Source organism: Giraffa tippelskirchi, chromosome 5 (assembly GCF_054371585.1).
Source record: "Giraffa tippelskirchi isolate mGirTip1 chromosome 5, T2T-mGirTip1v1.2.pri, whole genome shotgun sequence".
Taxonomy (NCBI): Eukaryota; Metazoa; Chordata; class Mammalia; order Artiodactyla; family Giraffidae; genus Giraffa; species Giraffa tippelskirchi.
Genome location: NC_137279.1, coordinates 99,222,997 through 99,246,500, shown reverse-complemented (window position 1 = coordinate 99,246,500; position 23,504 = coordinate 99,222,997). Strand labels below are relative to the sequence as shown.

The following is a 23,504-nucleotide window of genomic DNA, read 5'->3' as shown; positions in this document are numbered from 1 at the left end:
TAAATGTCATGGACTATACTGACATAGTCCAGATCTCCTTGTGTTTACCCCAGGCCATTCCCTTCTGGGATAGTCTTTGGAACAATTAGCAAGTGCGTAGGCAGCATTCTGAAGAAGAAAATGGCAACCCACTCCAGTATTCTTGCCTAGAGAATCCTGTGGACAGAGGAGCTTGGTGGGCTGCTGTCCATAGGGTCGCACAGAGTCAGACATGACGGAAGCAACTTAGCAGCAGCAGCAGCAGCAGCAGCAGACAACGTTCTTGCCTGATGCCGACCCAGTGTTCCAAGGTCCATGCTTTCATGATCCCAGTCATACTCCCTTCTGGGTCTGGCCTTGGGGTTTGTAACAAGGAGATGATTCTTAAGAAAAACATGAAAGATAATCATTAACATAATTTCTTAATATATGCTGTTTTTCCAGATGCTATTTCTGTGGAATTTCTCAAGGCTGTGAAAGTACATTATTAGGAATTCCCACTGCAGGTTCTTCTTAGGAAAGTATCTCAGATGGAAAGCAGGTAGAAACTGCTTTTGTGAAAGACTTTCACATATCTTTTTTTTTCTACCTCTATGGAAGGGCAATAAAAAACCCCATCAAGTGTGTCCCTGGATTCTTCTGGAATCCTGGCTGTAGAAGCTTGGTCACTAACCCATGTTGGAGAGAAGCACAGTTGAATATGAACCACAAATCAAGATACCTCAGACTGGAGCCAGGACCATTCAAGAGCAGGACAGGACAGGGCCAAGCACCATTGTTTCTTGGGTTGTTAAAGCATGGGTTGAGTAAGTAATTGTTAAGTTAATCTAAATATATGAAAATCCTTTAACAGTTCCAGGGTGGTTTTAGAGTAGAACAATGTTGTGTACTGCTAGATTCTTTAAAAAAAGACATTCCCAAAATATTTTTTAAAAATTTAACGAGATTATCTTAAAAAAAAAAGACTAAGCACCATTATTACAAGGCAGCCATCTACCTGACAACAGTGATTCAGACAACTCTGGAAAGCTCTTGAGAATTATCCCTTATTATCTTTTGAGGAGATAATATACCTCTTGCTCCCTTCACCTTCCCACCAAAGGAAAGAGTCTTCACTTTTTTGTGGAGTCAGAAGCATTTACAATGTTGGTAGGAATTAACATGGTGCATCCACTATGGGAAAAGTGTGGAGATTCCTTTAAAAATTAATAGTAAAACAGCCATATGATCCAGCTATTCCACTTCCGGGTATTTACCTTGAAAGTACAAAACCACCAATTGGAATAGATATATACACCCACATGTACATCACAGCATGATTTACAATAGTCAAAATATGGAAACAACCCAAGTGTCTATCAACAGATGAAAGGATAAAGAAGATGTGGCATACATACACAATGCAGTACTAGTTGGCCTTAAAAAAAACCAAAATCTGCCATTTTCTACAACATGGATGGACTTGAGGGTATTATACTAAGTGAAATAAGCAAATAAATACAAATACTATGTGATTTCACTCATATATGGAATTTTAAAAATGTTTTCATGAGTGAACAAACCAAATCATACAAAAACAAGCACATAGGTACAGAGAACAGAGTAATGGTTACCAGAGGGGAAGGAGGAGGAGTGAGAGGGAAGTGCGTAAAGTAATTTGTTATAAACATAAAATATTCTAGCAGGACACAGAGAGCCAGGCTAGAACCAAGGAGGCAACTGCACTTTCTTGAAGAGTCTCTCCCAAGGTGAGTGGTTCCAGCACTCAGTTTAACCCAAGATCCCACAGCCCACTAAAGCAACTAAGCAGAGTCCACAGGGCAGCAGGTCTGAGGGGATACTAGCCTAGTCCTGTTCCTTCTAAAAGCTCTAGGCCTGCCTGGACTGCACTATCAGAAGAGCAGAATAAATTTTCACCTGAAGCTTCTTATAGCCTATGGAGAACAGGGCAAAAGGACAAAATCTTCCCCTGGCCTTGGAGAACAGGTCCTGCAAAAGCTGGTTTTGAGGGACATGACAAACAAAGGAAGGGAGCAACAGTGGCCCAAAGAGTGATCTTGAGATGTCTGCAAGTTACTCTCAAATGGCGGAGTAAATCATGTATATGGAGAGAGAGTGAGAAAGCAGATATGGGAAAATGTTAACTGTACACTTAGGTGAAGAATGAAAGTGAGAGGGTTAGCAGTGTCCGACTCATGGACTGTAGCCGGCCAGTCTCCTCTGTCCATAGAATTCTCCAGGCAAGAATACTAGAGTGGGTAGCCATTCCCTTCTCCAGGGGAACTTCCCAACCCAGGGATCAAATCTAGGTCTCCCACATTGCAGGCAGATTCTTTACTGTCTGAGGCACCAGGGAAGTGAAGAATATATACTATTAATATATTCGTAAAATTTTACAGGTTTCAAACTTTTTTTTTCTTTTTCTTCTTAAAGGAGTAATTGGTGCTCAGTATTTCTTTTTAAAGGAGTAATTGGTGCTCAGGTCCCAAGTTTTCTTTAGATGGACACTCAAAGTGAGATTTTGGGTTCCTGAGATGAAGGGAGGAGTGGAGGTGAAGAGCTGTCCAGGCTGCTCCTCACATTTCCCCCTACCACTCTGGGAGATGCCCTGGACCTGCAGCCCAATCTCACTGACTTAAGGATTCCATGCAGAGATTTTACTGCAGGGGACACTGGGGTGCATCACACTTGTGGAAAATTAAAGTGTTAGTCGCGGACTGTCAGAGAAGGAAATGGCAACCTGCTCCAGTACTCTTACCAGGAAAATCCCATGGACGGAGGACCCTGGTAGGCTACAGTCCATGGGGTCGCCGAAGAGTCGGACACGACTGAGTGACTTCACTTTCACTTTTCACTTTCACGCATTGGAGAGGGAAATGCGTGAATTGGCAACCCACTCCAGTGTTCTTGCCTGGAGAATCCCAGGGACAGAGGAACCTGGTGGGCTGCCGTCTTTGGGGTCGCACAGAGTCGGATACGACTGAAATGACTTCGCAGCAGCAGCAGTTGCGGACTGTAGCAGGCCGGGCCCTTCTGTCCTTGAAATTTTCCGGGTCAGAATACTGGAATGGATTGCCATTCCCGGCTCGAGGGTATCTTCCTGACCTAGGGATCGAACTCAGGTCTCCCTCATTGCCGACAGATTCTTTACGGTCTGAGCCACAGGGAGCAAGTGAAAACTCTACGCGGAGATGAAAGCAAAAGAGGCACTTTCCCTGACCGGAAATCGAACCCGGGCCGCGGCGGTGAAAGCGCCGAATCCTAGCCACTAGACCACCAGGGAACTACCCTCCATATGCACCATAAGTTACTACAGGAAGCCTGAAAAGAGTGTGCGGTGTTTCTCGCCCTCCTATTCTGAATCCCGCGCCCCGCTCCAAGGAATTATACCCAAAGAACATTCCTTCCCTGCTTTCTCCAAATGAGGAGCCCCACACCAAAGGCCGAGCGCTCTGCAGGACAGTGGACGTGCCCGCGAGGTCCGCCTGATCCTCACGTCCCCACGATTTGCCCCTTCCCGGCGCGCCTCACAACTGCCCTGGAGACGCGCCTTTTCCCGGCGAGCGCGCGTGGAGAGCAGGTCGCCGGGGCGGGGGCAGTAAAGGCGGGAGGGGAGCCGCGCGGGTGAGACCTCGGGATCCCCAACGTCACAAAAGACTCCTGGCGGGTGCAGGAACCGGGAGGGCTGGATGGAAAACGCTTGCAAACAGGGGTCCGCGCCCAGACCTGGATTCCATCCGGTCTTCCCCCACGACCTGCTGCCCTGCAGTTCTCCCGCCTTGGATGATGCCATCTCCAGCTCCCTGGGCTCAGACCTCCAGTTGTCCCTGACGCAGCGCTTTCCTCAGACCCACATCCAGTTAGTCAGGACTTCGCGTTTGCTTCCCGGTCCACGTTTACTTCGGCCCACACAGTCCCAGTCCCTCCTTTTCGCGACTCTGGACTTGAGCAAACGACTCTCCCGAGAAAGGTGGTCCCTCTTTCCCCCTCCTCTGTCGGGGAAAGAACCACCGCCCCCTCGTCCAGTTTATGTGGAAGGGCAGCGCGCTGGACCGGACCGAAAGACCGCGAATCCGCTCCTCTGGCTGGACGTGGGAGGTGAAAACTAGGACCTGGATGGGAGGAAAGCAGGGGAATCTCATGAAACGTCCTGATCGAAAGCAATTTTCAAGTCCGCCTCCTTGGGGACTCAGGCTCCAGCGCTGGTGAGGATGCTGCCGCGCGGTAGCAGCCTCGACCGCACTCGGAGTCCACGCAGAACCAGGCGGAGCCCCGCGGTCTGGGGGCCGGCGCTCACGCGGCCCGCGCCTCCCTCGGGGTCGGACCCCTGAACCTCAGACCTAAAGAAACGCGGCGACCGCCGCTCTAAGAAGAAAAACCACTACAGGAGAAAACGCACATGCATCCCCAAGCTTGTTACCCTTTACTTCTAAAGGAAACTAGAGGCAGACAGACACACAGACAACACTGCATTAAGTTTTTCAGCAAAAAGAAACGGCCTGCTGTGAGGTGAACACGGAAACCCCTCCAGACACCAGCTTTCTGGGAAATTTGCCTTGACCTCTGTCGTCCTAGGTTAAAATTCTTACTTCATGACCTGTTGAACTGGAAAATTATAAAAGGCGTTTCAGGCATTGTAAAAGGTAAAACAAAACTGTTTCTCAAAAAGAATCTCAAGTACAGTGAGGGAGGAATGAACGACCTTGAGATCTGTGTGGACCGAGCCTGGATCCTCCGCGGCTTTATGCGGGGCATGGTCTGCAAGCAAATTCAGTACAGGCCCAGAAGAAAGCCTCGGCCCGCGTTGATGCTCGCTATTTTCAAACAGACGAAAGACCTGAGCCTTCAGCTTGTGCTGCTCTTCATGCTAAACGTGAAAGCGTGATGAAAGTCTTGGACTTGAACTATATTGGGCAACTAGAATAAGCCACAGCGGCAGGAACCTGAGGAACCCCGTTTGCCGCGGACGTCGCTGGAGAAGCGCTGCGGCCAAAGGGCTGCAAGGCAAGAGCGCCGGGATCAGGAGCTTGGGAGCAGAGGGGAAGGGCCAGTCTTCGGGTTCCCGGGTGAATTCGAAACACCGCTCATTTCTGAGCGCCAAGAGCACTGACCGCCTGTGCTGTCCGCAGCCGGGGAGGGACGGCGTCTACACTAAAGGGCGTCCAGGTTGCTTGCGGCTCGGACGCGCCCATCACTCCCAGCTCCGGCGGCTTCTAGGGGATAGGGATTCAGTGGAGCGATCCCTGGTCTCTGGCGCTAGGCTGAGGAACTGGAGACTCAGTTGGACGTGGGGACCCCAGGGACCTCGCTTCGGGGAAGGCGACGAACCCTAACCCTAAGGAAGGCCTCTCGGGAGCCGCAATCTACGTGCTTGAGAGATCGAAGATGCTCCCAGGATCCCTTTTCTTTAAAAGTTTTTGGTGGGTGGGCCAGTCTTGGCGACAAGTTCATCTCCTGGAGCTGTCATTAGGCGTTGGTACTCACGTGGCTTCCGTAGTGTGATGGTTATCACGTTCGCCTAACACGCGAAAGGCCCCCCGGGCGGAAACAGGTTCCTTTCCCCACCTCCACCCCCGAAACTGTTTTTTTAAAAACGGGGGCAAGTGGGGTGGGTTATGGCAGAATGTGTAGCTGCATTTTTCTCTCCCCAAACCCAGGAGAAGTTCTCTTACTTCGGTAAGCCAACTCAGCGCTAGGTACCAGGCCTCCTTTCTTTGCTCTGAGTAAGCTCTTTAGAGGCCAGGCCACAGACATTTCAAGGAGGACAAAGGAGAAGGCTCACCTTCAGGTTATCTTTCCACCTGAAAATCCCCGCACCTTCTCTTCAGGGGCCTAAATCTCCTCTACACGTTGACAGGGATCATGTCTCAGAAAACCAAGAAATGCATCCCTGTGAAGCAAACTTGGCTTTCCCTCACCCCTGCACACGTGTGAAACAATTTGATTTTCACGACAGAAAAATAGAGAATGAATTCAACTCTGCCTGGGGCTCAAACCAAAGACACAAAAATGAAGAATTTCATGCTCCACAAATTGAGCTGGTTGGGGAAGAAAACGACCTTGTACATGTGCTTTTAACCAGGAGAGGTTCCCCACAGTCAGGTCAGGGAACAAGAAATAGACGGATCTGCTCATCACCCCCTGAGAACCAAGTCTGCCCCTGATTCATAAGGCAACTGAGGTTCGAAAGAGACCATCACATTGGCTCCCCCAGCACACAGAGCTAAAGCTAGAGTAGGATGGAACCCACCTTGTGGCCTGCCCTCTGAGCCCAAAGCCTCACTCAGGCAGGGAGGGAGTGGTGAAGGGTGATGAGCAAGCAGTGAGGCAAGGGCTGGGAGCCTTGCACAGCTGCATTCAGCCCCGGGCTCTGAGAATCGCCTTTTTTTCTGCTTCCTGCATCTCTGAAATCCAATCTTTTCTGGGGTAGACTGCCTGTTGTTCAGCTGCCCAGTTGTGTCTGACTCTTCGAGGTCCTGTGGACTGCAGCACGCCAGGCCTCCCAATCCCTCACCATCTTCCGAAGTTTGCCCAAGTTCATGTTTATTGCATCGGTGATGCTGTCCTGTGATCTCATCCTCTGACACCCTCATCTCTTTCTGCCCTCAATCTTTCCCAGCATCAGGGACTTTTCCAATGAGTCTGCTGTTCGCATCAGATGACCAAAATACTGGAGCTTTAGCTTCAGCATCAGTCCTCCCAACAAGTATTCAGGGTTGGTTTCCCTTAAGATTGGCTGGTTTGATCTCCTTGCTGTCCAGGGGACTCTCGGAAGTCTTCTCTAGCACCACAGTTTGAAGGCATCAATTTTTTGGGATTCTGCCTTCCTTATGGTCCAGCTCTCACAACTGTACATGACCACTGTGAAGACCGTAGCCGTGGCTCTACGGACCTTTGTCTGCAGTAATGTCTTTGCTTTTCAACACACTGTCCAGGTTTCTCACAGCTTTCCTGCCAAGAAGCAATCGTCTTCTGATTCCATGATTTCAGGGTGTTTTTGTGGTGCAATCGGTTAACTTGTTCAGCTGTTAGCTGAAAAGTTTGTGGTTCAAGTCCATCCAGGGACGCATCTTTCTCGCTATAGATTCACAGCTCTACTTTTCCCCTTCATGAATCACTGCCTTGTGGGGGTGAAGGGGCTTGCCATAACTCAGTGAAGCTATGAGCCATGCTCTGTAGGGCCACCCAAGATGGACTGGTTATAGCGGAGAGCTCTGACAAAACGTGATCCACTGGAGGAGGGAATGGCAAACCATCCCAGTATACTTGCTGTGAGAACCTCATGAACTGTGTAAAAGATTGCCTATCTCCACTTTACTGAAGTCTGGAGTTTTATCTTGTTCCTTCATTTGGAGCATGACCTCATTTTGCTAATTTACTTTTGTTGTGGCTGGCTGACCACAGTGCATGTTCTGGTAGGATTAGCTGGCTCCAATCTCTTTGATTGCTAGGCTCTGCCTTGTTTGGAATCTGCAGCCACTGGTTAGCATGGCAGGGTCAAGAGGCAGCTGGCTGTGGAACCCCCAGGTGCTAAGGCTAGTACTGGCACACTGATGGGCAAAGCCAGGTCCTGAGGTCTGGTCTGGCTGGAGGGCCCAGGAGTCCCAAAGCTGGTGTCAGACTGCTGGTAGGTGGGTCTAGTTCCTGACAAAGGTGACTCTGAGGGGTCCAGACCTTTCAATTGGCTGGCTAATGGATGGGGCCAGAGTCTAGTCAGTCCCAGGGCTTGTGAAAAAATAGGACAGTTTAAGAAAAGTAATAACCTTGGATTGTTGTTACTTGGATAGTTATAAACTCTGGGTTTATAACATATGCAAAGTTAAATGCAACAAAATAAATAAAGGCAGGAAGGGGAGAAATGTGAACTGCTATGACTTCACTTGAAGGTGGACTGTGGTAAGTTACAGATGGACGGCATAAAGCCTAAAGCAATTGCTGAAATAACAGGTTATAGCTAACAAGTCAACAAAGGCAAGAAAATTATATACATGGAATTATATACAAAACCATGTATAATCTATGATAGAGCATTTGCTCTTCTGGCATTCTGTCCTATGGATATGTGTATAAGAAAGATGACTACAGCATTATTTGTAATAATACAAGCATGCATGCGTGCTAAGTGGCTTCAGTCAAGTCTGACTCTTTGTGAGCCTAGGCTCCTCTGTCCATGGGATTTTCTAGGCAAGAATACTGGAGTGGGTTGCCTTGCCCTCCTCCAGGGGATATAGCTGACCCAGGGATCAAACTTGGGTTTCTTAGGTCTACCTGCATTGGCAGGTGGATTCTTTACCACTAGGGCCACCCAGGAAACCCATAATAAAATAGAACCAAATTAATTCCAAAAGTAGATGCAAAGAAGTAAATAAATATTAGTACAAACAGTGGAAGAAACTTCACGATTTACAGGAATTCACAGTTTAATGATGAGTCTACTCTTTTCAGAATTGCTCAATTGTGAGTGGCCTGTTTTCCTTCTGAACTCCTCTCTGAGGATCAGCGATGATCTGGGCTTAGATTCTCCTGTGGTGCACAAAACACAAGGGACAGGAAGAATATTGCTGGAGTCCTGCTCTAGCTGGTCCAAGAGTACCCAAGGGATGAATGGCGTCGGCGAGAGGAAAGAAAGAAACAGTTTTTTTTGATGGCCCAAGGACCATAATCTTTATTGCTTTCAGCTTCTACTTATATAGCACATGTTCTTTTACGTAATGACTCTTACAATATTTTCCCATTCAGATCAACATCCCCTGATTCTAAGATGTGTTAAAAGTTTTTTTCCTAGTCCTTTTTACACTTTGGTTACATGTTTACCCCAAAACCTATTTTTATTCTACTAAAACATAGTCTATTAATCATATTATTCCATCTACTTATTCTGTACAGCCTGCTACTACAGCAAATACAGTGTCTTGCTTCAGTGAATAAGTACTATAGCGGCATCTAAGGTCAAGAGTTCCTCATAGTACAGCCATTGTCAGTGGTGGTTTGTTTACCATGTACCCACATACCACAAGACTATTTCTGGCAGGGACAAGTCTTTTGCAGTTTACCTTGAGACCATTTACAATACAATTCATAAATTTTTTTCTGTTTGCACTTAGATTCTAAGGGGCACAAATATCTCTAGCGTCCCAATCTTTATGAGAAAAGGTAATTGGCTTAGTTTCTGTAATTTTCCCTGATATATGACCCAAGTTTTCCAGTCATCAATAACAATCTCCTATGAGGCCAGGTCACAATAGGCTTAGAGCTTGTTTTCCAAATGAACATGGCCTTATTCCCTGGCTGAGTGTTAGGGACCCACCAGCCAGGGGCCCCAGTAGGTTTAATCATTTTTGGAATGTTTCTCTGGGGCAAGGGATCATTTTTCTTTTCCTGGACTCTCCTGACCCCATCATGGAAGCCCCGACAACTCCAGCCATCAAAGAATGAAACAGAGTTAGCCACAACAAAAGCATAGAAACAGGAAGGAGAGAAGGTTCCGATCCTGGAGAGAAACCGCTTTCCGGTTTCTTCTTGAGCGGTGCCGTGACTTTGTCATCCAGCAGTAGATCCAGAACGGCTCCCAACAGAATATAGTAGTGGAGGTTCCCGTCTTGGACATTGAGGGAGGAGAGCTTGTGGAGAAAGGGTAGGGTTGCCAATCCTTTACATTCTGTAGCGTGAAAGACGCGTCCGCGGGAGGGTTTAGAACCACCAACCCTTCGGTTAATAGCCAGACGCGCTAACCGATTGCGCCGCAGGGACAACCAGAGGCTATATACTCGCCTACCTCCCGGCTACCTCATTCAGGTGGAGAGCAAGCACGGCCTCTCCGTCTTACGCTGAGCCACCCGCCTTTAGAAGGACGTTATATTGGCTTTAAAGCCTCGGAAAACAGGGAAAACCCCTGGGGAAGCCATGAGTTGTGCGATTCCGAAGGCAGAAGGGCAGCCGAGCGTTCCTGCCATGCCTTGCTTCCCCCGCCGCCGCAGTTGCAGCGCCCCCGGCCTGAGTTGAACTGCCGGTGGGCTCAGAGGCGGCTCTGGGTTTGCTCTGCCTTCACTCAACCAAGTTCGCCCCTGGGCAGCGATTTAGTGATGTGGCCCTTCTGGGTGCAGTTGGAAAGAGATCAGATCCAAAGAGGAAACATGAAAAGGAGCTAGAGCAGGCAAACGCATGAATAAGACAACGAGACTTCCCAGGAAACCTGTGAGGAGGCTTGGGCCCGATCCTGAGAGATAAAAATTGTTTTTATTAAGTAGCAGAATGGGGATGGAGAATCCGAGAAGAGCCTGAAAGCGAGAAAAGCACGAATTTCTGTAAGAGTGCACGAATAAAACAGCCAAGACAGTGTGAATGTATTAGCCTTCAGAAACATAAAAAGTGCTGTGGCTCAGTCATCAAGACAGTATGGTACTGGCACAAAGATAGAAATATAGATCAATGGAACAAAATAGAAAGCCCGGAGATAACTCCACGCATCTATGGACACCTTATCTTCAACAAAGGAGGCAAGAATATACAATGGAGAAAAGACAATCTCTTTAACAAGTGGTGCTGGGAAAACTGGTCAACCACTTGTAAAAGAATGAAACTAGAACATTTTCTAACACCATACACAAAAATAAACTCAAAATGGATTAAAGATCTAAACGTAAGACCAGAAACTATAAAACTCCTAGAGGAAAACATAGGCAAAACACTCTCCGACATAAATCACAGCAGGATCCTCCATGACCCACCTCCCAGAATATTGGAAATAAAAGCAAAAATAAACAAATGGGACCTAATTAAACTTAAAAGCTTTTGCACAACAAAGGAAACTATAAGCAAGGTGAAAAGACAGCCTTCAGAATGGGAGAAAATAATAGCAAACGAAGCAACAGACAAACAATTAATCTCAAAAATATACAAGCAACTCCTGCAGCTGAATCCCAGAAAAATAAACGACCCAATTAAAAAATGGGCCAAAGAACTCAACAGACATTTCTCCAAAGAAGACATCCAGATGGCTAACAAACACATGAAAAGATGCTCAACATCACTCATTATTAGAGAAATGCAAATCAAAACCACAATGAGGTACCATTTCACACCAGTCAGAATGGCTGCTATCCGAAAGTCTACAAGCAATAAATGTTGGAGAGGGTGTGGAGAAAAGGGAACCCTCTTACACTGTTGGTGGGAATGCAAACTAGTACAGCCACTATGGAGAACAGTGTGGAGATTCCTTAAAAAACTGGGAATAGAACTGCCATATGACCCAGCAATCCCACTGCTGGGCATACATACCAAGGAAACCAGAATTGAAAGAGACGCATGTACCCCAATGTTCATCGCAGCACTGTTTACAATAGCCAGGACATGGAAGCAACCTAGATGTCCATCAGCAGACGAATGGATAAGGAAGCTGTGGTACGTATACACAATGGAATATTACTCAGCCATTAAAAAGAATACATTTGAATCAGTTCTATTGAGATGGATGAAACTGGAGCCCATTATACAGAGTGAAGTAAGCCAGAAAGAAAAATACCAATACAATATACTAATGCATATATATGGAATTTGAAAGATGGTAACGATAACCCTATATGTGAGACAGAATAAGAGACACAGATGCATAGAACAGTCTTATGGACTCTGAGGGAGAAGGTGAGGGTGGGACGTTCTGAGAGAATAGCATTGAAACATGTATATTATCATATGTGAAACAGAACACCATTCCAGGTTCGACGCATGAGACAAATGCTCAGGGCTGGGGCAATGGGATGACCCAGAGGGATGGGATGGGGAGGGAGGTGGGTGGGGGGTCCAGGAAGGGGAACACATGTAAAGCCATGGCTGATTCATGTCAATGTATGGCAAAAACCACTACAATATTGTAAAGTAATTACCCCAACTAGAATAAATAAATTTATTAAAAAAAAAAAAGTGCTGTGGCTGCCAGCTGGCCTGTGGCTCATCAAGACCGTACTGTGTTGTTAATACTATTGATGGTTGCAGCAATCTCGGCTCAAATTCGAGCTACAGCGAGGGGAGCAAGGCATGGTGGGGACGCTGCCCTTCTGCCTTCGGACTCACGGCTTCCCCACGGGTTTCCTGGTTTTCCGAGGCTTTAGAGCCGATATAACTGTGCTTCTGAAGGCCGGTGGCTCGGCATAAGCGGAGCTGTAGAGGTATCCAAAAATAACATTTCAAGAGAATCCACTAGTCACTAGAATCCAGTTATAAAATATAAGAACAAAATCTCTTGTATTTGAAATTCTAGAAACACTTCTTCCACTCCGGTATCAAAGCATATTTGAAAATAAAAATTAGGAAATATTCTGAATCAAACAAAACTGAAATACTACATATATACCAAAGATGAAGCTAAACCCATCTTAGATGATGATATACAAACATAAATGCAAATTATGAAAATTAATGCTGATTGCTGAAGAGATAAATCTTCATCTTACAGTTACTAAAGGAATAACAATAACAAAAGCAGATAGGAGTAGAAATTATCTAGAAAAGCAGGAATTTTAAAGTTATAAATATACAGAAGAGAAAATATAAATGGGTTGACTTTGAAAAGACTACTAAAGCTGACAAAACTGTCAAGAGAGAAAAAGGAAGTCATTCCTACTAACCTTGTAGACATAAGGGAACAATAAGTGAATCTCTTAAACACAAAATAAATATTTTAGAGGAAATGAATCATTTTGTCCCAATAATGATTTTTTTTTTGGGGGGGGGATGAACTAGTCTACAAGCACTAAATTTTTTCAAGTCAGAATTTAAAAATTTTCCTGCAAAGAAAGCTCCAGGACTAAAAAATGTTTAGAAGAAATGGCTCCTGAGCAAAAAATTCCAAAAGAATTGAAAGATGGCACATTTTTTCCAACTTATTTTGTGAGTTTAGACTAAAGCCAAGCTCTCCAAAAAGACAATGTAACAAACAGAAGTTATAGGACTGTCATTGCTGAATATAGCTGTAATTTAAAAATACTGAATCAAGTAATGTGTTACAAAAGTATGTGAAAATAAAGAAAAATAAGAAAAAAAAGTATGTGGAAAGTGTTAAATACTGAATCAAATAATATATTAATAATGTATGTTAAGAAGTAGTCACTTAGTCATGTCCAACTGTTTGGGATCCAATGGGATAAATAGCCTCCCTGTTCATGAAACTCCCCAGAAAAGAACACTGGGACAGGAAGGAGGGAGCAAGGAGTTCCTCCTGACCAAGAGATTGAACCCACGTCTCTTGTATGGCAGGCAAATTTTTTACCATTTCAATCACCAAGAAAGTTCATTGAATGCTATGACAAAATTGGTCTTATCTTGGAAAATAGTTGATGATCTTTAGAAAATAAATTAATCTAATTAGCCACATTAACTATGTAGAGGAGGAAAATAATAATTACTACACAGAATATGGGGTTGCAAAATCACTGTGGACAGTGATTGCAGCCACAAAATTAAAAGATGCTTGCTCCTTGGAAGGAAAGCTATGACAAACCTAGACAGCATATTAAAAAGCAGACACATCACTTTACTGACAAAGGTATAGTCAAAGCTATGACTTTTCCAGTAGTCATGCAGGGATGTGAGAGTTGGACCATAATGAAGGCTGAGGGCGAAGAACTGATGCCTTTGCATTGCGGTGCTGGAGAAGACTCTTGAGGGTCCCTTGGACAGCAAGGAGATCAAACCAGTCAATCCTACAGGAAATCAACCCTGAATATTCACTGGAAGGACTGATGCTGAAGTTGAAGGTCCAATACTTTGGACACCTGATGCAAATAGCCGTCTCATTGAAAAAGACTCTGATGCTGGGAAAGATTGAAGGCAGGAGGAGAAGGGAACAACAGGATGAGATGATTGGATGGCATCACCGAATTCAATGGACATGAACTTAGGCAAATTTGAAAGAGACTGTGAAAGACAGGGAAGCCTGGCATGCTGCAGTCCATGGGGTCGCAAAGAGTTGGACACGACTTAGCAACTGAACAACTATATATATAGTACTGTTGACACATATTTCCAGTACATGAGATCCTTCCTGGAACACCGATGGGCTCACAGGACACGCAGAGGCCGAGGTGGCTGACGATGTTAAATTCATCACAGCGTCCGGTGCAGACTCAGAGACATCGCACCACTACTCTGCAAGACTCCGTCTTCGCATCTCCGCTGCTGTCCGCGCGGATTCCTCCCCTCAGGCTTTCCTCTACCTTGGACCGCTGGCGCCTCCTCGGACACTGGAGGGTCGGCCGGGCCCGCAGCTGCTCTCTTGATTTTCGCTCCCTGGTGGGTTGTGGCCCATCCGTCAGCCCAAGCTCCAGAGTGCGAATCAGCGACCTGATGGCTCTTTGGGTTGCTAAGACCTTCGGGAGAAAAACCGAAAAGTAATAAGTCCAAATATTCTAAATCGAAGGCCCACAGAAATACTTACACATTGAAAGGTACGAAGCCACCAGCGAGGTGGTTGCTGCGCTGCCAGCAGCCAAATGCTGCTCCATATACTCAAACACCTCAGAGCTTTGCAAAGCCCCAGCTGACCTCGTCTCCTTACAGTCTTCTGTTCAGAGCCACCTAGAGGTTTTCAGTTCTCCTTTTCCTGCTTCTGGTGGCCAGAACCGCGTAGTATTCGGACCTGACTGTGCACTAGGCAAAACAAGGAGGAAGTGTGAAAAGTACTTGGGCACTATGCATTGGCCGGGAATCGAACCCGGGTCTCCCGCGTGGGAGGCGAGAATTCTACCACTGAACCACCAATGCCTTGCCACAGACAACCTTTTGACAGCTCCCCAGAAAGAATCTCCACAATGACCAAGGGTTTGGTGGTGGGGAAACAAAAGACTTCCCAAATAGGTGTTGTCTTTGGAAGATAGAACTCACAGACTGAAAGGCACTCAAAGCAAAAGCTTGCAAAAGAGACTGACAATCAGGCAATAGCATGCGGTGGGGACAACCAAATGAAAATATAGAAATATTGGTTTTGTTAGCTCACATTACAGCTCTGATAAAGGCTCTTTCCAACCACAGAACAGACCCCTGCAGAGAAACATCGGAGATTCATCCAGATGCCTTGTTTATAACCCTCAACTGTCAACCTTAAATTTTACCTTAAAGAGTCTATGCAATGGTCTTAAAGAGTCTGAGAAAATGGTCTAACTTGCTAGAATAGGCAAGTAAAATAATATTTGCAATTAAAAATTTTATTTTTAAGACTTCAAAATATACAAGTTCAAAGGTTACTTTCCATTTACAGTTATTACTAAATGTAGGATATATTCATCATGTTGTATAACACCTCCTTGAGCCTATCTTACACCTAATAGTCTGAACCTTCCACACTCCCAACCTTATATTGCCCCCCTCACTGATAACCATTAGTTTGTTCTTTTTATCTTTTTTTTGTTGCTGTTATATTTACTAGTTTGTTGTATTTTTTAGATTCCACCTATAAGTGATACCATACAGTATTTGTCTTTCTCTGTCTAATTTCACTCAGCTTAATGCCCTCCAAGTCCATCCATGAAATGCAAATGGCAAAATTTTGTTCTTTCTTATGGCTGAGTAGTATTCATTTGCCTCACTGTATCCTGAGTGACCCTGCACAGCCCAAATGTGACCATGCCTGTTGCCTAAAGCCACCCAGTGTCCCCATATTCCTTCACTAAAATGTCTTATTACCTCTACGACATGTACTGTGCTTCTCCCCCTCCTTATCATCGAGATACCTCTTGCCAAGTCCAGCAACAGTGAAGTAACTTGATGTTTCAGGAACTCTCTCCCTTTCAGGGACTTGCTTCTCTCTACAGGGAGGCCTTTCACAACTCCCTCTTCATTCTTCAAACTCATCCTCATTCTTCAGGTCTCAGTTCAGAAGTTTCCCCTGGAGAGACTTTCTTGACTGCCGGAACTGAATGTGTGATGTGTACACTTTGTTTTTTACATTGTGTTCTAACAAAATCACTTTTTACTTGACTCTGTCTTCCAAAGACATATTTTCATAAGAAAAAGATTTGTATTTCCCACAGAAATCAAGACTATGTATGTAAATAAAATATTTTCAAGAGATAGCACAGTGCCTAGCATAGTTTACAGTCTAGACTTGTTAAACAAGAAAGACAGAGGAGCAAATAAAGGAAAGTTTCCCTCTTTCTCTCTCTCACACACACTAACAGATAAAGAAAACATAAATTTAGCAAGATAGGCAGAATGATTAGTCTGCAAAGCATCGGAACTGCAGCATAACAACTGAAAAAGGTGGAGAATAAAATGATCAAAAATAAAGTTTTGCTTAATTGTAATGTGGTAAAAAGATCTTGAGTGGATCTTCAGAGTTGAAAACAATGCAAGAGCTGGAAAGGAGAGGGGAAACATATGGCGTGGTGTGATGAAGGGAATAAACCTTGGTGTGAAAACTTCACTTATACTTTTGTGTAGGTCCCTGTAAGACACAAGAGTTTGAAAACTGGCCATTTTGATCCTTGGACTTTTCTAAGGACTGAAAAGAGATGCTCAGGAGGAGAGAAACTCAGGCTCTGCAGTGATTGTGCATGGATTAGTGCTTGGCCTGTACCGGGCTAATTGTTTAAAAAAAAAAAAAGAATAAAAAAGCAATAATTTGAATGTCAGACAAGGCAAAAGAGCAAAAGAAATTTACGTTAGATGGAAGAGTAGCAGTCTAGCATCTACCCAGAATCAAATTCAATCATTCTTCTCTGGCCTGTCCTCCTTGAGTGACCAAAGAGGATGGGGCTAAAAGAAATCTTGGAGTGAAATTTTCACTTATTCACCCTTTCGTAGGTCTGTCTCAAACACGAGAGCTTAAAAACAAGGCCATTTGATTCTTGGCCTTTTTCAACAACTCAAAAGTGTTTCTTATCTGGTTAATCATTAATTCTGAAGAGAACAGATTAAATTCACTTAGGTGTCCACTTTAATTAATTTTTGTTATAATTTATGTTACTGTTATTGAATCAGGAGAAGAGGATATTAAATTGCTTTAAAATTTTTTAAAAAAAGAAGGAAAGAAAGAAAGAAAGAAAGAAAAAGAGCCTTAGGCGAAGAGAGGCTTAATTGTCATTCAGATCTTCTGGAGTAACTCAGGCACATCTCCAAATTTTGAGCCTCCCAAACTGTCTCTAGGTCCGGAATGTCTGTTTAGGGAAGAATTGGTGTTTGTCTCAAGAGTGAGGGGAAAGGGTTTGGAAGGCACCAAGCCACGAGAGGGCAAAGAGAATGCATCTTAAGTGAGGAAATGAAGTCCAGTATTTTGATTTGAATTCCACGTCTTGATGGTGTTTCCTGACCTAAACCTCCTATACAAACTTCTGTTCTGGGTGTGCTTTTGGGGCTTTGCTGTGCATTTCGAGTAAAGAGGCCTATATAAACCGATTTTTTGAACTGGCTTTGCAACATCGTTCCCGTGACACTTCCTGGTGATGCCGAGAGCAAGCACCCAGGGCAGAGCACTGGTGGGTTAGTGGCAGGATTCTCACCTCCCACCCAGGAGATCTGGGTTCGGTTCCCTACTATTAGACAGCTTAAGATGCTGTGTTCCTTAAGATTTAAGGAACTGTCCTAGTTGGAAAAATCAGTTTTTGCAGCCCTCTGAAACCACGAAGTGCTTCCAAATGGCTAATCCTATTGGGATCATGACTTTGAGGCACCGAGTTTATCCGCTGAAACCTCTGAGGTTTGGAATTCTTGAAACCGAAACCATTGTTACTACATATCCTTTTTCCTATCCCAGTCTCGGACTACATCGCACTATGGAGTTTCATACCCAAGAAACTTAGTGTCAAGCCTAAGGTCACATAGATTTTCTCCTATGCTATCTTCTGGAACTTTTATAATTTAGCATGTTCCTTTTAGGTCTATGAACTATTTTGAGTTACATTTTGTGAAAAATGTAAGGTCTATGTAGATGCGCTCAGAAATTGCAGAAGTGAGAGGAGGCAATTTTCTGCAGCTGTTGCTAGTGGCAAATAAGGTTATGGAACCATGAGTGTTTAGACATGGTAACTGGCAGCCAGAATCTACTTTCTAGTCACCTTTTAGAGCTCTTCAGTGGCAGTAAATATTCCACTTTTCTATGACCTGCCTCACTGCTCCTCTCCATTCTGGCATACTAAAACCTCTAGGATAGAAAGCCATTGGTCTTGCCGTCCTTGACAATTTCCTGTCTGTTACTCCCTTTCCTTCAATGGACTTTTATGCTCATATCCACAAATAACTAGTAGAATGGTATTTATATGAGCCTTTCCCAAAAGCTGTAGTTTGAAATTATCCAAATGTCCATCATTTGTGACATAGTTTTTATATTGGCATAATGCCAAAATTAAGGTGTGAGAAATTCGATAACATACATATATATCAAAAACATCACGTTGCTTGTTAATAGCTAGATAGAAAAATTATATATTCATTCACATGAACTTGAAGAAAGGAGAAGCCTCACCTGAAGTAGACATCAGAGTTCAGTATCAGAGGATGGATATGCATTACCTGGAAAGTATCAAGGGCTATGCTTGAATGATAAAAATTTTCTGTCAATCCTGGTGACAACCACACATTACAGTATTAAAACAGCTGCCCATTAATGATACAAATATTTTGTTCTGTAAACACAACTTAATAATTTCCTTTCAGGATAAAAATGGGCAGTGGGATGTCAGAAAATCCCGTGTAGACCATGACCAGTTTGCAGTATACTGTAAACTCTTTAAAATCTGTTTTATTTTGTATATAAAAAGCATGACTGATATTTGAAATATTTCCACCAAAAAAACAAACAAAATCCCCGTACGACTAGACAGTTTCTTTCGTGGAATATACATACAAGGCTCATTTACAGCTTGAACCTAGTCTATATATATTTTCTCTTAAATGGCGAGATCTGGAGCACGTCCAGAGCTCTATAACCTAGTGACCTCCGTTCTGCTGACCCTCCTCGTTTTGGCGGTCGGCGACCAGGCCAAGAGTTGTTTTGGTAGATACAATGCAAAAGATAAAGATAAACACTGCCGTGACTCGGATTCGAACCGAGGTTGCTGCGGCCACAACGCAGAGTACTAACCACTATACGATCACGGCGCGCCACCGTACGGTAGACAAAATGCAATATTGCTCTTCTAACTTTGACACAAATCCGTTCCAATTACTGTGCTGCTTTGTTGTTGGATAATTGCAGGCACTCCTGATTTTCTTTCACATCTTCCCTCCGTTGCTGCTGCTGCTGCTGCTAAGTCGCTTCAGTCGTGTCCGACTCTGTGCGACCCCATAGACGGCAGCCCACCAGGCTCCCCCGACTCTGGGATTCTCCAGGCAAGAACACCAGAGTGGGTTGCCATTTCCTTCTCCAATGCATGAAAGTGAAAAAGTGAAAGTGAAGTCGCTCAGTCTTGTCCGACTCTTAGCGACCCCAAGGACTGCAGCCTCCCAGGCTCCTCCGTCCATGGGATTTTCCAGGCAAGAGTACTTCTCAATTCTGTTGCATTTTTCATTTCCCCTGCGTCCAGTCCTTGTCCCTGCACTGGATTCCTGAAGTTATCTTCGCTTTGTTCTTACCGCCCCTGCTTCATTCCCGCCTCTTTATATTTCTGTTTTGATCAACCGTCCCCAAGCCCTCTTTCTGGCTCCCTTGGCCGGCTGAACGGTGGGAGAAAGGGGGCAACGCCAGGGCGCAGACGGTCGAATGAAGGCAGAGCAAACGGGGAGGCAGCACGGAGCCCACCCGGGTTCAGTTTCCCTGGGGCCCGCTCGGATTAGGCCCGGGGCGTCTCCGGGGCTCTGCATCTGCGGCGAGTGTGGAGCCAGGCGCGGCGGGGACGCTCGGGTGCACTTCTGCCCTCGGAATCCCCCGACCCCCGGCTTCCTCGCAGGTTTCTCTGGTTTTCGGAGGCTTTGGAGCGGGTATAAGCGTCCGGAGAAGGGCGAGTGGAAGGCTTGCTGGCACTCTAAGGGAATGAGGTGGGGGAGGGTGAATGGGACGATATCCCCAGGTGTCTCTGTGGCGCAATCGGTTAGCGCGTTCGGCTGTTAACCGAAAGGTTGGTGGTTCGAGCCCACCCAGGGACGTTTCTTAACCTTTTTAGAACGAAAAAGGGTTGCGGTTATTTCTACCCTGTACATTCCGCTAAAGGTGCAGAAGTCCTCCATTAATTACCCTTTTGTTCCCCGAATCTTATGCACAACAAGAGGACATAAGCGAGGGCATCACTGATCCCCACGGAAGAGCTCTGGAGGAAAACAGATCACTTGGAATCCAACATTCTTCATCTCATCGTTATCCTCTGGGTTCCTTTTAGCAATGAAGTTTCTCCCATTGTTTGTACTAGTATTTATTGAACCCTTCCCATCTAACTTTGAAATTCATTTGGCTCTATGCAATTTTTGTTACAATTAATACGCATTCAACAATCTTGTGCACATGTCTATAGAACAGAGTTCTGGAAGAGCAACTGCTCTATTATAGTGTTTACATGGTTTTGTATATGGTTCCATTCTCTCACCTTGGTCGGCCTATTAGCTATAACTGTGTTTTGTTATTTTAGCGATTGCTTTAGGCTTTGCAAACATCTGTAACTCACCACAGTCTGCCTTCAAGCCATATCACACCTTTTTACATTTCTCCCTTGCTGGCCTTTATGCTATTGTCATGCATGTTTACTTTGCCTATGTTATAAACACCACAGTCTATCTTTGTTACTTTTCTTTAAACTGTCCCATGTTTTAAAAAAGGTTTAAACAGTAATGATAATACCAATAATAATAATAAATGTTGTATATTTTCCCCACAGATACCATTTTTGTTGTCCATCAATTTGTGTACATCCTTATTTCCATCTAGTGTGAGTTTCCTTTTTCCTGGAGGGATCCTTTATCATATCTTGTATGTGGTTCTGCTGGTGATGAAGTCTTTCAACATTTGTGTGTCTGTAAAATTTTCATTTTTATCTCTCCAAGACTTTGTGGGGGTGGGGGCGGGGAGAAGAAGTGTAGAATTCTACATAAACTGTTTCCCCCCCTTTAAAGATGTTATTCCACTCTCATCTTCTCTTTTTTTTGTAACTGTATATAGCAGAGTTTATTTTCCTAATTATTGATTCCTTTCAAAAAGGTTTTATTTTTAAATTGGGGTATAGTTGCTTTACCACCATCATCTTATAGCCACTGCTTCTGATGACAAATCTGAGATAATCTTTTTGCTTTCTGGATGCAGCTTGTCAGTATCTGTGCTTCTTTTGAGATTCCTTCTTTTTCAGTGGATTTGAGCAGTTTAATTACAGTGTGTTAGGGTCCATTTGGTTCCTTGGTTCAGTGGGCTTATAATTTTAATTATGATTGGAATTTTTTCTGTAATTATTTCTTCAAAAATATTTTCTTTCACGAAATTTCCTCCCAGTGTTTTCAGGGACTCCAATTATATTAGACTTTCTAAAATTGCCCTACCCTTCACTTATGCATGCTATTAAAATTTTTTTTTGACTGTGGGAATTTCACTCTGGATATTTAAAAATTGATTGAGGCTTTGTGTTCCATAATCCTTTTTTTTTTTTTCCTGCAATGTCTCATCTATTGTTAATTCTAGCTGGTGAATGTATTATCCTAGATATTATATTTTTCATCTCTGAAGTTTGGGTCTCATCTTTTGTCTATGTTCTACGTCTCTCCTTAACTGGACATATGTAACACAGTCATAATAACTATTTTAATATCCTCTCTATAATTTAAAATCTGGTTCAGTTTGGATTGATTATTTTCCTCTTTATGGGATATGTTTTCCTGCTTCTTTGCATGCTTGGTATTCTTTGGATGCCAGACATTGTCAAAGTTTTGTTTTAGGGAAACTGGCTATTTTGGCATTCCTATGAATCTTGAGATTTATTCTGGGGGACAGTTAAGTGACTTGTAATTACTTTCATGTTTTTGGACCTTGCTTTTATGATTTTTAGGTAAGTCAATCTAGGACTGAGTGTTCCCATGAGTGAGGCAAAATTCCTGAGGTCTCTAGACAATGGTCGATGAATGATGAGTAGCCCAATAAGGCTGGTGGGAGTGAGGAAGATTTTCTGCCTTGTGTGAGTACCAGACACAGTTCTATGATCTTTTCAGAATTTCTTTCCTTGGCATCATGCAATTTCTCTGCAAGTAGGCTCTGATAAGAACTCTGTTTACTATTTGAGGGAGATCTTTTTCATGTCTGGATTCTCTCTTCCATCTCTCTCATCACTAGATCTTTGTCCTATGGACCCCAGCTACCTTGCTTTCCACAGGCTCTTGGCTTTATCTCCACTATCAAGCACCTGGCCTCAGATCTTACTCCCCATGCCCAGCTTGCAGTCTCTCTGAAAGCAGTAAGCTGAACCAATGGTAGGTCTCACCTTGTTTGTTTCTCATCTTTCTGAGATTTCTCTCTTTGTTGCCTATTTCCAGTGTCTGGAAAGCTAGTGTTTCATGTCTTTCTTTTTTTTTCCTCTTGGAAGCAGGGGAGAAGGGGAGGGTATTTCAAGCAAGAAGATAAGTAAAATTTCTGTCACTCCACATTTGCCAGACGCTGAAGGGATCTTTTTATGTTCCTAATTGTGTTTATTGATATTCCAGTGTATTGTTCCAATCTGATGAAAGATCTTTTTCTTGTCAGCATAACAAGCTTTCTATGCATCTATCTGTTCTTCCAAAATGGGGAATGGTGCGCTTCTAAGCAGGAAATACAACATAAGGGCAATGTGGACATTACCCACAGACACCCTACTGCATATGTTCAGCAACTAAACCTCCAAGATGTTTAGAAAGTCTTCCAACAACTTCCAATTGTTTTTGTTGTAGCCAAGCGCCCCGGGAAGGAAACTCACTCAGAAGGACAGCGCGGATAGTGGAGTGCAGTTTATTACACCAGTGGGTCCGAGGCAGAGTTTCCTCTTTAGTGAGGGACCCCAACCAATTTTTGTGACAACCTTTTATACCCAAAGCATATGTGCCCAAGCTCACAACCCCCAAATTCTCTAAAGCCCACTCTGGACAATGTTAGTAGGAGATACAATCAGGTAACAGCCATAAATTTACATTCTAAAGTCATCTGGAGATGCAGTTTAACCTATATCAACAATGGGTACTATTAAGATTACAGAGAGTGATTGATTACATAGTGCACATTGCATTCTTTTTGGCTCCGGGAAGTCTAGGTACGGGTCAGCCTGGTCTGATTTCCATGCACCAGAGGGGCCTGCTCGGTATTTTATCTCCATGGCCTCCCAAATATACAGTCCAAAGTTCACTGAGAGTGTAAGATGGAGTTCCCTTTCTTTTTAAAATGGAGTCAGTCCAGTCAGGGCAACCTGTTCCTTTCCTTCTTCATTTTCAGTAGTGACCTACATAACTGGGTCCAGAGAAGACTGACTAGAATGATGAGATTGTTTCCTGCCACGTAGCCTACCAACTGGATTTAGGGAAACCACTAGTCTCAGACACTCGCTCCTCTTGCCTTTCCTTTGTGAATTGCCTTTTTGCCTTCATTGTATGCACACACTTTA

General features: G+C 44.2%; 4 non-coding genes across 4 annotated transcripts; 1 reads left to right on the top strand and 3 right to left on the bottom strand.

Moving 5' to 3' along the window:
- Positions 1-3,190: 3,190 nt before the first annotated feature.
- Positions 3,191-3,262, bottom strand: TRNAE-UUC (transfer RNA glutamic acid (anticodon UUC)). Its single transcript has one exon. It is a non-coding gene; the product is annotated as a tRNA-Glu (tRNA).
- An 11,403-nt stretch (positions 3,263-14,665) lies between these two features.
- TRNAG-CCC (transfer RNA glycine (anticodon CCC)) lies at positions 14,666-14,736 on the bottom strand. Its single transcript has one exon. It is a non-coding gene; the product is annotated as a tRNA-Gly (tRNA).
- A 4,257-nt stretch (positions 14,737-18,993) lies between these two features.
- TRNAH-GUG (transfer RNA histidin (anticodon GUG)) lies at positions 18,994-19,065 on the bottom strand. The gene has a single exon. It is a non-coding gene; the product is annotated as a tRNA-His (tRNA).
- Positions 19,066-19,975: 910 nt separating this feature from the next.
- TRNAN-GUU (transfer RNA asparagine (anticodon GUU)) lies at positions 19,976-20,049 on the top strand. Its single transcript has one exon. It is a non-coding gene; the product is annotated as a tRNA-Asn (tRNA).
- Positions 20,050-23,504: the final 3,455 nt, after the last annotated feature.